The sequence below is a fragment of the Paralichthys olivaceus genome, chromosome 9, assembly GCF_024713975.1.
Source record: "Paralichthys olivaceus isolate ysfri-2021 chromosome 9, ASM2471397v2, whole genome shotgun sequence".
NCBI classification, from domain to species: domain Eukaryota; kingdom Metazoa; phylum Chordata; class Actinopteri; order Pleuronectiformes; family Paralichthyidae; genus Paralichthys; species Paralichthys olivaceus.
In genome coordinates this window covers 17,759,578-17,772,883 of record NC_091101.1, presented here as the reverse complement: position 1 = coordinate 17,772,883, position 13,306 = coordinate 17,759,578, and the positions used below count along the sequence as shown (strand labels likewise).

The 13,306-nt window shown below is 41.2% G+C and overlaps 1 protein-coding gene across 4 annotated transcripts in view; it reads left to right on the top strand.

Annotated features, from left to right (window-relative positions):
• Positions 1 to 13,306, top strand: part of dlg3 (discs, large homolog 3 (Drosophila)) — a 74,484-nt gene that overhangs the window by 29,363 nt on the left and 31,815 nt on the right. The gene's annotated exons all lie outside the window — the stretch shown is intronic.

The window sequence follows — 13,306 nt, the reverse complement described above, 5'->3', positions numbered from 1 at the left end:
TCCCACATCACACCCAGAAACTATTATATTAGTCATTTAGTCAATTTTCAAATTTGTAATTATTTGCTAAAACTAAACCTGCGTTTTACTCATCCAACCATCATCTGTACCGCTTATCCTTTATAATCCTGGAGCCAATCTCAGCTGACACTGGGTTTATCCCAACCATTTGCTCTCACCTTCACACCTACGGCCAATTTAGTCTCCAAATAATCAAACCCCAAAACTGCACGTCTGTGGATGGGGGACGAAGCCGGAGAAAACACGCAGACACAGGGGGACCATACAAACCTCACAAAGAAAGACCCCAGACCGAAAACCAGGATTTTAATAAAAAAGCTTTCTCTTCCAGTGCTGTGAAACATTTATTTGCAAGATTAATCAAACTGATTGCACCATTTTCAGTTTGGTTTAGAAGCGCAGCTTTTGTCATTCAGCATAGACAGACAGGTGTAGAGCTGCCTTTGAGCTGAAGACCAACAAGCTGAGACATGTGAGAAAACAACAAAGGAGACAATTGTGTTTAACTGTCCTTCACCTGCCAGCTGGAAATTAATCGTACACATTATTATGAAATGCCAGTGACACGTCTGCTTCGGCTCCAAACATGAGAAGTAGGACTTGTTCTCTGTTTAAAGCTGAAGATGCCTCTCTGTCCCAGAAACATTACAGCCTTGTCTTCCTCCTCTGATCACACAGATGAACAATACTTAACAGTTTAATGAACTGAGCGTCCATAGGGCAAATATATCACTTTGCATTTTGTGGATCTGACACAGGATGAGTACATGGAGTAGAAAGTGTCATTGATTCAGCAACTATGGAAATATATGCCAATGGTTTACTCAAATGCTTTTATTTTGAGGGAAAAAAACATTCCTCTTGGATTTGTTTAGAATCTCAATTTTTTGTATGGTTCAAAATTGCTTTTCCAAAGCATCCAGCGACCTGCATCCCACATGTTGTTAGGTTAAAGCTTGTTAGATTGTCACCTTGTTAATCGATTAGTCTCACATTTAAGTCACATCTTTGCTCATAAGTGTACAGTGTTATTTCTGTACAGGAGCACACGTGTGGTGCACAGATGTGGTTGTGGCTCTTTTTGAAGGTTATGTAACCTTTGCTGTATGCAGTGGTTAGTTAAATATACCTTACAGTATATACTGATAATATAAACCAAACATCTAGCAAAGTAACATTAGATGACACTGTGGATTTAGTTTTAATTAGTAGCATTAAGCAATATAGGTAGTAGTGTGTTTTGAATGACTTAATATGTCATCATTTCTGAGGAAAGTTCCAGGCAGTGTTTAGCTCATCTGATGAATCTATGAACCATCAGGTGCTCTGTGGCTGCAGCACAGGCAGACAACGTTTAACAGACTGGCTTTTGTATTGTTTCCTTGCTTACACACCATATTAAGAAACATTTTGAAGACTTAATGATGACTGAAAAAACATGATCTTACTCGCTCTGCCGCTCGAAGGCTAAAAGGAGATACTGAAAACATTTAAGGTGGAATAATTTTACTTGACAATGTGAATCTGTTGATTTACCGTAAAGCTTGGGTAAAGGTAACATACTTTTGGCAATACTGAGCAATAATTCCATAGTCACCTTTCAGCATAATTTAAGTGATCACAAAGAAAACTAGCACTTCCTCTTGGCTCTTGGTCCAGCCACGGGAAAATCTGGTCCATGATGGGCGTCTTTGACCAGTCACAGTGCAGTTCAGAGATAGGTCACTGTGGGCTGTTCTAAGAAGCAGCTGTGCATGCACTTCCCTCCAGGCCTTCCCTCAATCAATGGCGTAAAATCCTAGATGAAAGGCAACAACTGCCAAAGCTAAAAGGGAAGTTTGAATTATTGTATAAAGAATCTAAATGAGATTTGGACAATAAATGCAATAAAGCATGCCTGGGTCATACGTAACATATGAAGCCAATGCATCTGCCCGGGCTGGATTCTCACCCACTGCTGCTTTAAATGGCAATATGCCAATGACGTTTATGATTTGATTGTATTTGTACAAAATGCTAATATTCTATTTTCTCACTCAAAATGTTTTTTCCACCGTGCTCCAGCAGCACTACATGCACATATCTGCTGTCTTGTCCATTAAATGAAAAGACCCCAGTCGTATCTGCGTGCTAAATATGAGCATTAAGATGGGAAGAGGGAGAGAACATCCAGTCAGACTCTGTGCAGAGGTCAAATAAAACCAGTGGCATCAATAGAGAAGAATATACTGAACATTTTGCAGTGTACAGATTGCAGATGCATTGAATGCCCATGTTTGGTTGTTATTTTGATGAATGAAAAATAATCCAGCTAGCATTATGTTCTGTAGCATTATGTCTTCCTGATGTGCATGATACCGATCGCAATATGTGATGTGGAGGAAAATAAAACCTCAGTCCTGTGTTCAGATCGTCGAGGACAGCAGCGCCACCGACCCCTCCCCCGATGTGAACCAGCGAGTGTCTTTTCAGTTGTGTCAGTTTGTGCTGTGATGATGCAAGAGAGGAGGGGATTCAAGGGAAGGAGATTAAGAGAGGAGAGGGCCAGAGATGGAGAGATGTGTAGGGAGGGGGGGTGGGTGAAGAAATGAGAGGTGTGGCATAGAGAAAGGGATGAAAGGGGTCGAAGGCAGCGAGGAAGAGCGAACGGGAAGGGGTGGGGGGGGTGAAGAGGAAAGCGTAGGGGAGCCTGTGCTCAGACACAGCCCTGTGTGTTGCCATGGTGCAGGCTCAGTCAGAGCTGCACAGTAGCTTTGCTGCTCAGCTAGCTAATTACCCTCAGACTGCAATGTTGATACGCAGGCGGCCGAAGCCTTCTGGATTTCCAGGAGCTATTTTTCTAGTTTTTTTTAATGCTGCACTGACACAGTCAAGTAGAAATCAGAGAAACATTTGCTGTGTGTCTGCAATGAGGAGGAACACCAACACGGATGCAATACAGAAACCTGCAGCGGTGAGCCGCGTTGTTGAACACTGTAGTGGTGCTCTGCTGTGTCAGCCATGCCACTTGTGTAATATAAAGAGCTCTTCCAGCGCAGGGCTTCATTGTCCGCAGACCGCTGCCGCTTACTGAGAGCCTGCAGATCCTGATCAGCCTGCTTATAAAACCCAATATGGGCCATTGTGGATTAATATTCACCATTAAAATTTCCAATTATGTAATCAGCCAAATCCAAGCCCTGCATATGCTCACTAGAATATCTCAGCAGGCAGGAGTGAGGGAGGGGTCTGAACGAGAGGAATGATTCAACGACAGACGAGAAATCAGGAAAATGAGCGTTTTTATTAAGATCCTTGTTCTGAATAATTCAAGTGCTCTTATTAACACCACAGTATTAGTAAATGCATATACTTGTACAGCTGGTATGAATATTAAATATATTTCTCCTGTCTTATTGCAATGATTAAACCTGACTGTGATAATGTGATGAAACACTTCCTCTATATGTGGAACACCAAGTGCAGATAAATCCTCAGTGAATCTGAATCACTACTTCAGAATATTGTGTTTTGTCTCAACACAATACTCAGACGTTAGTTGAATAAATTGTAAAACAACTTCTTTAAATTCTCTTCAGTTGAGTTTGAATCATTAAAATAATTTCCTCGTTGACATTTTCTTCCAGAACTGCTATACTGCTCCCAAGAGATATTTTTAAATACATTTATTTTTGTCTAATTCTAATTCTTACCTATTAACTCCAAAAGCAAAAGAAAGAAATTTTTTTTTTGTATGAGATCTGTACTACATTCATCTGAGCTAATAATGAAGCTACAACCAGGGGACAGTTATTGCAGCAGCTTAATTGTAGCTTATCATAAAAAGTGGAAGCAGCTGAAGATCATGAGAGTGGCATCAATCTTCTAATTTATTAACCTTTGGCATGAAAGAAATTAAGCTTAAAATGTTCTTTTCTGTTGCATTTCAGCTTCAGGGAGATTTCTAATTTTGAGCATTATTATTATTTGTATCGATAGTGAAACAGAAATCTCTGGTTTGTCTTGCTGCACATCTACAGTCCATAGACTCTGATCAACAGTGTACTGAGTGACTGGTGAACAGTGTTTCCTCTCAGGAACCCTTGTGTTTCAGCCTTAAAGGTTCGTGTGTCTTCAGATCAGTGTTTGGTTCATCTCTTCAGTCAGATACAATGGCCGCTCTGATCTAAGCCGAGACGTGTCCTTTAAGGACAGTGTCCCTGAACGCGACCTGAGGTGGGCAGAGAAGAAAGAGCAAATCTGGACCCTCCACGGGAGGCAGATTGATTTGGCGATCACCAAACTGCTACAAACATTTTAAACAAAGCCCTGTTTTTTCCTGCTCTGCTGATTGGCACCAAATGCATCAGCATATGGATAAATATTCACGTTTTCATGACTATCACAGAGAAATCAGAGGCACGGCCCTTGTTTTTGTTGCGTCGCCCTTTGTGCTGCTTACTGTAATTCTTCGTCACTTTTAAACACCTATACTTATTATGATCCAAAACTCAAGTGAGGGTAGTGAATGGAAATATGTGAATGTGTGGGCATTCCCGAGTGGAGCTTATAGAACAGCGTGAAAGCTCAACCATGACGGGAGGATCTGTGCTGTATGTGGAGACGTGCAGGCCGGCTCCTCCGGGAGGTGGGGACGAATGGTTTTCATTGGACTACCAGGTCAAAGTTGTTCCCTTGTTATTTTCACTCTGTTGTTTTTACAATGTATCTTTAAGTACTCTGAGTTTTATCTCTGTAGTTGTATCACTGTCTCATGATTTTGATTTGTGAAGTAGATGAAGAGCTGTGGTTTCCATTCCCAAAACATTCGAGTCATATTTAACAAAAATCAGCGTGTAAGTGGAGGATTGTGGCGTAAGAGGCAGGATCAGGGGATGCAAAATTTTTTCTCTACATTATTTCCTCTTGTCAGATTGGTTTGAAGATCATGTTTGACCTGGGGGAGAGTGTTTGAAACATCACTGGGTCCATGGAACAGAATTACAGTCTAATGATCCCTGTTAACAGAAAAGAAAAAGTCCAGGATTGGAAAGATCTGATTGCAGCTCGGAAAATTGTGTTGTGAGGCGCTCAGGAAACGAAGGAGGACAATCAAGGTGAAAAAAAAAAAGGTGAACGAGATCTGAGTGCTGTCATTGAGAAAGAACAGAGAGATGTTCATTTTTATGTAGATTTATTTTAGCTGCAGTGAGACAGTTTTATGAGAATAAGTTTTGGATGTAGTGATTTGCTTTCTGTCCAGGGCACGGTCACACATACGTGAATTCAAAATGAATATCTTGTGACAAAGTTCACTTCTATGTGAAGCCACGCTGTGATTTGCCATTTGAAGCAAATATCTCAGCCATGCCCTGGTTCACAAAGACTGGAATTGAATGAATTGGAGGTTTGCCACTGAAACCTTCATGCACGTGTGACCGTGCTCTCAGATGAGAAAACTGATTCCACTCTCGTCTGTCTGTTAAATACTCCATAGGTTCTTTGTGCCTGGCAGCTGCTGTCTGCCAAGAACCACATAACCTCAGAACATGAGAAATAAATGTTGGTTTCTGTTCAAACTAAACACAAGATTTTTTTATGAGTCAGAGGCATGCTAGCTTTTTCCCCTGCAGTCAGTATGCTAAGCTGATTTCCCACAAAGTGATTTGATAAATGAAAGGTTTTGTGTTTAGTTTTTTTCAACCTGTTCCTCAATCAGTAATAATCCATTTAATTTTAATTGCCTCCAAAACCTTGGTATTGGACTTTCAAAACTGAACAATATATATTACCCATAGGCCCCTGGGTTATAGTGTTGTTACCTGAAAGTGAAGTGTCTCAGCGTATCATGTCAAAATGAGACCGTTACCCTGACAACACCATCAGCATCTTCACAGCGTCACAGGGAGAAAACAGCAAACTCAAAAAACTGGAATGAGGTAAATCTAAAGGAATCACTCCCTTTATAACGAAGCCGCAGCAGCTGAATAATAGTCGTCTGAGGAAGCGACGTGACAGTGGTTGAAGAAGCTTCAAAATGGCAGCTCTCAGTTCTGTGTGTTTGTGTCTGTGTGTGTGTGGACATGCACTGTTACCGGTATAGTCAGTCAGCGCAAAGGATCCAAAACACCAGAGAGAGGAACAAGCTCCGCAGCTCTCTCAGCTTAGCAACAAGGGGTAGCAACTAGTCAAGAGCTGTGAGGTAACATGCTGCAGTGACCTCTGATGGAGAGGAAGTAGTGGGGGCGGGATCATGGGAAGCATACTGATGACACTCACACTCGACAGGCTTCCTTTAGTAGGCAGCCTCGCCATAGCACGTGCGCTAACTCTCATCATATAGCCGGGACTTTGTGGTTGAGCCTCCTGGTGATCGTGACACTATAATGACTGATGTAAATGAAAATACAGTAATTGACACGTATCAACATATCAACAACATGATTACTGACGGAAGCCATGAGGGGACACCTGTAAGAAATAACACTGAGACATCAAATATTATGTTACATACATGTACAATGCAAAGAGAAGAATAGTGATAAAATCGGTTGTTTCTGTTCATGTTTCTATTTATACCCTTTAAATGTTGATTGAGTCAAATAATCTGATTAATTAATTGTGTTTTTTATATTACTTATTTGCTTTTGTTGGCTTTTATACACCATCTTTGCTGGAGTGTCTTTAAATATTTTATATAAGTGCTGTATAATTATAATTATTATTAGTAGTAGTAGTAGAAGCAATATTAAGTAACCTACCTTGTTCCTTCATGCATTCTCTGGTTTTAGCTCCTCAATTGAACAGTTTAACACTTTTGTTATTCGCATCATCATAAACTGGCTGTTGGTCAGAATTGTAAATTCACTTCTGGATCTGGAAACCTCTTTTACAATGTTTTGAGATATAATGGAATTGAGGTGCAGCCCTGGCTAAGAATCCAGGAATCTATTTTCTGTTGCAGTATAAATCTTACTTTCTAAACCTTAACATTGTTGAAATTCATAAGCAGGTTTTTTAACAAGATAATAAATAATACAATTTTACTATATGTGCAGTAGATCATGACCATAGTGTTGTCATAGCAATGGAGAAAATTATCACAATTTGAATAAGGTGATTTTTTTTAAGTCAACATACGTATAACAGTAAACACCCAATGCCACAAAGTGACAGGAAATATTTGAATTGATGGTTTTACACTGATCCATTATGAGACCAAACTCTTAATGCATGTAGAACAAAAGCATCAACAACTAAAACTCAAGCTTCTTTTGAAAATCACCGCAGAGCATGAAAAGCTCAGTAATGGTTCCGTTTTATTCACAGACACTCGATGTGTCCACATGCATCAGTGACACAGTCGTGTTCAGATCCGATCATGTGTGGACAGACCGGTAGAAGGTTCTCTGTAGCAACACTGTTCTGAATATTTGTGACACTGAGTACGTCTCCCTCTGTAGCTGCGTTTGTGAAGGTCAAACTAGCCAGCTCTCTCATTTGGAGCTGCTCAGCATGACAGAGAGGTAAGCCAGAGCATGCTTTCGTAATATTACATAAAGATGAGCAGGGCGCGCTGCCGACAGCTGTGACGAGCTATTAATTATGGTTTCATGAGTGTTCGTCTGCGGTGTGCGTGTGTTGGGAGGCCGAAAAAACATGGTCACAATGCTCAATCATAGCCGTCAAATCAGAAAACTTTGAGCTTTAATGGGGCTGTTTTATGGCTGAACTTAATTCATTTCCTTGTGGCTGCCTCATTGAAATGAAGGCCTGAATTCAGCTGTTGCTGTAGCAGGAGAGAAGGAGCAGTTGACCTTTACCGCTACAGGGTTTCCTTTATTCTATCTCGTTATCCGCCTTTGTTCCAAAGAATGCAACATTGAGTTTCGATGACGCCTGCGAGTAAATCATCTCTGGCCATCATGTGTTCCTTCTGTTTAGCTCCCATCTGTCACTTCTTCTCTCACCTTGCTTTTCTCCTTCCCGCTTTCCTCCAGCACCGGGGCCACAGTGTGAATAAGATGTTGGGTGCATGGTAATTGAGTAGGTATTGATTGGACTGCAGCGTGGCCTATGAGAGGCCAATGGGAGCCGGAGGATCAGAGCAGCACCACTGCCTGCGTCTCTCATCCCACATTCTGCAGGAAAACATAAACGCAGTACCACAAGCGGATTGGGAAAATGAATGTTACATATCTAGATAGCCTGAGGACGTTGTAGCATGCCTTGTTCTCCAGTCTGCTGTAAGCTCTGACTTTAGGACCAGGAAGAGCCTCCTTTAGCTTCAGCTATATGATTTGACTGACTGGGTGCCTCATCTGAGCGGGGCTGACTGTCATATTTCACTGCGATGTCACCTCTGGAGAATGAGCTGTCATGTCGGTGTGCCTTGTCGGGAGAGGAGCTGATGTGGAAATGTTTGCTAAGGAGGAAGGGGATATTGCCCTGTCAGCATGCCGTCACCGTGCACATGCTGAACCCTCTTGTTCTTCCCCTGCGCTCGACCTGCCAGGAAGACGAGGTTCTGAAAGCTCAAAAAAAGAATAGGTGACTGGTGAAGAAGAGGACTTAACTTTCCTCTATTTCCTGTTTCCTATAATTGTGACATTATTGTCATCACGCAGAAGAAAAACTAATTAGACCAACATTTGTACATATTTGTGCTATTTGCGGAATGATTTTTGGTCTTTAGGTTACACAACAAAAAATATAAAGACATTATTATATGGAGGCAGTTCATTACATGTATCCATCCTTTATCTATACCGCTTAACCTTGTAGAGTCATGGGGGCCAGGGGGGCTGCAGCCAATCCCAGCTTACATTAGGCGAGAGGGGCAGTACAGCGTATCACAGGGCCAACACACAGAGTGAAACCTTTTAATCATGTCCACCAGAGCTGCTTGACAAACCATGTGATAATAAACACTGAAGTGATGCCATAATATTTGAACATTGCTCCTTTTGATTTAACTGATGACGTATGGATTCGAAAAGCTTGTGTGCGTGTGTGTGTGTGTGTGTGTGTGTGTGTGTGTGTGTGTGTGTGTGTGTGTGTGTGTGATGTGGACAGGCAGTGCTGAAGGCAGTCAGCCACATCCAGCCCATGGCCAGGCATGTGCGAGCACAGAGCTGCATTAGCTGCAGTGAGAGCCCTGAGAGGTGAAGCAGGGGGAGGTGGCCAAGCGGGACAGCCTACCAATAGTGTGCGAGTACCGGTTACCATGGGGACACATTGATTATTTAACAATTTGGATGAAGCCTGTGCCTCGCACTTGCCAAGGTTCAGTGGGAGTCTTTGTTGCCTTACTGTCCTGGGGGTCTGCAGCCAAGTGAGTGTTGTGTGGTGTAATGCCAAAGGGATATGATACACATGTACGGTGATGGAGACAAGAGACAGATACACAATCTCAGCTGACAGAAGAGCAAGATGATAGATTGATGAAGAGGAAACTATTATGAACAGATGGGTGAATAAGACGAGGGAGTGAGAGAAAGAAAGGACTGTGGCGAGTGAGTTTTCATCACTCCTGGTGGTCAGTGGGGACTTGTTGTAATGATCTCATGCTGGGGAGGCAGTCTGGACTCATTGTCATTGTTTGTACAGGAGCTCTTTGTGTCCACTATGCTCACATGCTTCCATTTATCAGCGGATGGTCCTAATACCAAAGCTACTGTACGTCTGCAATCTGCATTGCAGGTGGGCAGAAGTAAAACTGTGACAGGAGCCTTTAATGACTCAAAAGAAATTTATAAATATGATGATCACATCTAGATTTGGTTGATCCCTGACATATTTGTCCATCCCACACGTGAACAACATAGAGCCACATTTAAACAAGACATTAATATGCAATCAAGGTACAAATACCAGAGTAAAGCTTGAATTGTGCTGAGAGTAGGACTGGATCAGGTGGCCTGCATCTAAATCAGGTGTTAATACCATCCATAAAGCGTGACCGTTTTATTTAGAGTCCACCCAGCAAGCTGAAAGGTCACCTACTTGTCCTCACCAACACCAGCTTAGACAAACCTGGCAAAAGTATTTATATCAGTATTAGCAGTAGATAGGAAATGGCTGCGACCTGGTACGTGCCATATATGTGGAGCAATCCATTGTTCCAACCAGCTCTCCTGCTGACATTCTGTGATGTAGTCACCTGCAAGCTGAGTAATAACGGGTGTAAATAAAGCTGGGTTAGGGTGAGCAACTCTATAAGGTCTTTATGGTGTAAATTGGGTTTTTACTCATAGCAAACACCTTGTCTTTTCCATGAGGAGGCCTAACATTTAAAAATTGCATGCTGTGTTGTGCCCTGCATGGCCTTTGGTTGCTCATATTCCAGAGTAGTCAAGTTCAAATCAAGTTTAAAGTCTGCATTATTGAAATTCAATTCGGGATTAAGTCCAAATCTGCAACCTTTTACTGTTTTACCTATTGAATTACATCAAGTTCTCTGACCCACATTCACCTGCGAGTCACTGACAGGCATTTCCATCCCATCCTGGACTGACATCAATCAATAAGAGACTGCTTTTGTCTTCCCCTCACAGCTTGACTGTGATCCTCAACCTGCCTCCCAGATACTATAAATTAGTGTTTGTCCTCTGCTCGTCCTCTGTGGGCCCGTTACCGCACAGACCTCCTCCATGTGTCATAAAACTTCAGTGCCGGTCAGATCTCACGGTCTTTAATGAGCTGTCTGCTAAGTGAGAGTATCATCCACAGCGCCAAGGAGGGAGGGGGGGTAATCCAATCTAATCCAAGTTACCTGAGTAAAAAAGGTTAAACAAACTCATGTTGAGATTATTCATGCTGAGATTATCTTCCATTATTCCTTTTTGTTTGCTTGTTATGTGAGATTCAGATAGAGGGATTAACGGCAGCAATCCCAGGCCTGGATAATACTGCTGTTTTTACGACTGCTGGGTTTATTGTGTTTCAGCCGGCCTTGTAGCGTCAGTGATCAAATCGTGCTGCATCGGTACTCTGTGACACTCACTCTGACGAGCACTGCAGGCGTTATACTGTAATAGGTGTGTTTTGTCACATGTGGTCTCAGTAGTTGATTCAGTGGTTTAGTCCGTCACCAAGGGACAACAGTAGCCCTCAGGCTGTTTCATCACTTCTCTCTGTTTGGGCTTTGGTTTCAGGAGTGCCTGTCACTTACATGGCTGCTGTGGATGTGACTCCACACGTTTGTTTGACTATTAAACCCTCTCCTAGATTTTGGGTGTGTGCTGTGAGCTGGGGTCCAAGATGAAAAAGTGCAGAGCAAAAATGAGGACTGTGCAAACACAAGCACAGACGTGAGCATCTGTTCGGCCATATGCAGATTACAACCAAGGCCTGATTGTGCTGACTGTAAGGGAGGGTTGGGAGGAGGGAGGGAGGGAGGGGTGTTCCCAGCCACAGCTGTCCAGAGTCATAGCACATCACCGCCGAGCAGAGCGGGTCAGATCTACGGCTCAGGTTTATCTCAAGAGCAACCTTCATTACCGGGGAACTCGCTCAATGACCAGCGTGGAGAAATGAAATCACACCTGAACAGCTTGTGAGGTGATGAACGGGTTTGATCAAAGCAATCTTTTGAAGGGTGTGTTTTGTGTTCGACTATTTCATGGATGCTGAGGTATCGACATTATGCGACAGCCTCCGCTGAAGTCACTTGTCAAGCAGTATACAGTAATAGCAATGCAAAAAGACTAGGATATAAAATTGATAGCAGGCTACATAGATCAGAGGAGTAGTTGACTATAATTTTCTCATTATATAAGATATGATGATGTATAAAATCATGTGATGTTATATATCCCTTGAATATATTTCTGTATGTTTGAGTAATTTTGCAAAAAGCTGCTTATGCCAACGTCTGATTTGTATATGATCAATGTGAGTAAAGTAAAGTAAAAAAATTTATATTTTAAGTTGATACAGTAAACAATCTACTTATATCTAGTATGTATATTGTTTCATATATAAAATTACATTTACTTTGAAAGAGGATTTCATCTATATCGCTCTCTATGAAGTACATGCCTGTAAGAAAAATAGTTGATAATAATTGATTAAAAAGGATCACAGGGGTGTATAGAAAAACTCAGGAAATATTATATGTAAAAAAAAATCAATACCAACACATAACAATATAAGTGGGGCTCACTACTGGAGTCTGTGAAACAAATTTGTAATGTGAATCAGCCTTAATTTTATAAAGTTCTAACATTTAAATAATTAATCTAAAAATATCCACATGTATTAAACCAGAGGTGAGAGGATGAATGGGTGAGGGGAGGGGAGGGGGCAACATAGTCAAATCAATAAAAAAGTAGACAGCCAGTCGAGCTGCTCCAAAACCAACCAGCTTCTCCTCCTTCACACGTTCCACTCGGACAAATCTCCTCTGGCCTCAGCTCACAGCTGCTCTGAAGTGAGAAAAGAAACACCAGGTGGCATAATAGAGTCGAGCTGAAGAGTTGAACTGTGAAACTTGGGTTTGGTTCAACTGATACTGAAACTAAGCGTCAGTGTTGCCAGTAGTTAGTCTGCGTTTAACATTTGACCCTTGGAACAAACACAGGAGGAGAAGTGTCAGTGTTTCCATGAAAGCAGTGTTCACGTCTCAGAGGGAAACATTAAAAACTATCCAGGATCAAGAAAAGTCTCAACAGAAACCATGTTAATTATACATTATATTTTCAGTTGACTTTTACTCTTAAAGTCATATGTTTTTCTAATATTTCAGAATTCACAGAAAACATTAAACAAACATTATCGTTTGAAATGGTGAATGTTTTTTACAATAAATAAAAAAATGGACAAAGTCCTTATCTTAAGAATATGATCAAAAAGAATAAAAGTTGTATATATACATTTTTTTCCTTTTGAAATGAAATGGAAAACAACAATTAAATTATCATCATAACTATTACCAGAATAAAACAGTACTTCCTGGTGAAGCACACATTTAGCACACTATTAATTTTTTATTATTTAAATAATCAAACAACCTGCATGATATCAGTAAACAGTAAAATAGTCCCATAAAAAATGTCCTAAAATCCAAAGTGACATCTTATAAACATGTATAACCAATACTGAAAGATTATTCAGTCTATAGAAAAGCCTTGCATTTAAGAAATGAGCTCATGTTGGTATTTTCTCTTTATTATTCAAACTGATGCTGAATAACTGAACAATCAGTTGTCTAACTGATCAATCCGCTTGTTTCACTTCCAATAACACAAACCTAGAATGATGTATACAAATAAGCAAATGTCGTGTTGCAGTATCAACTGAATGG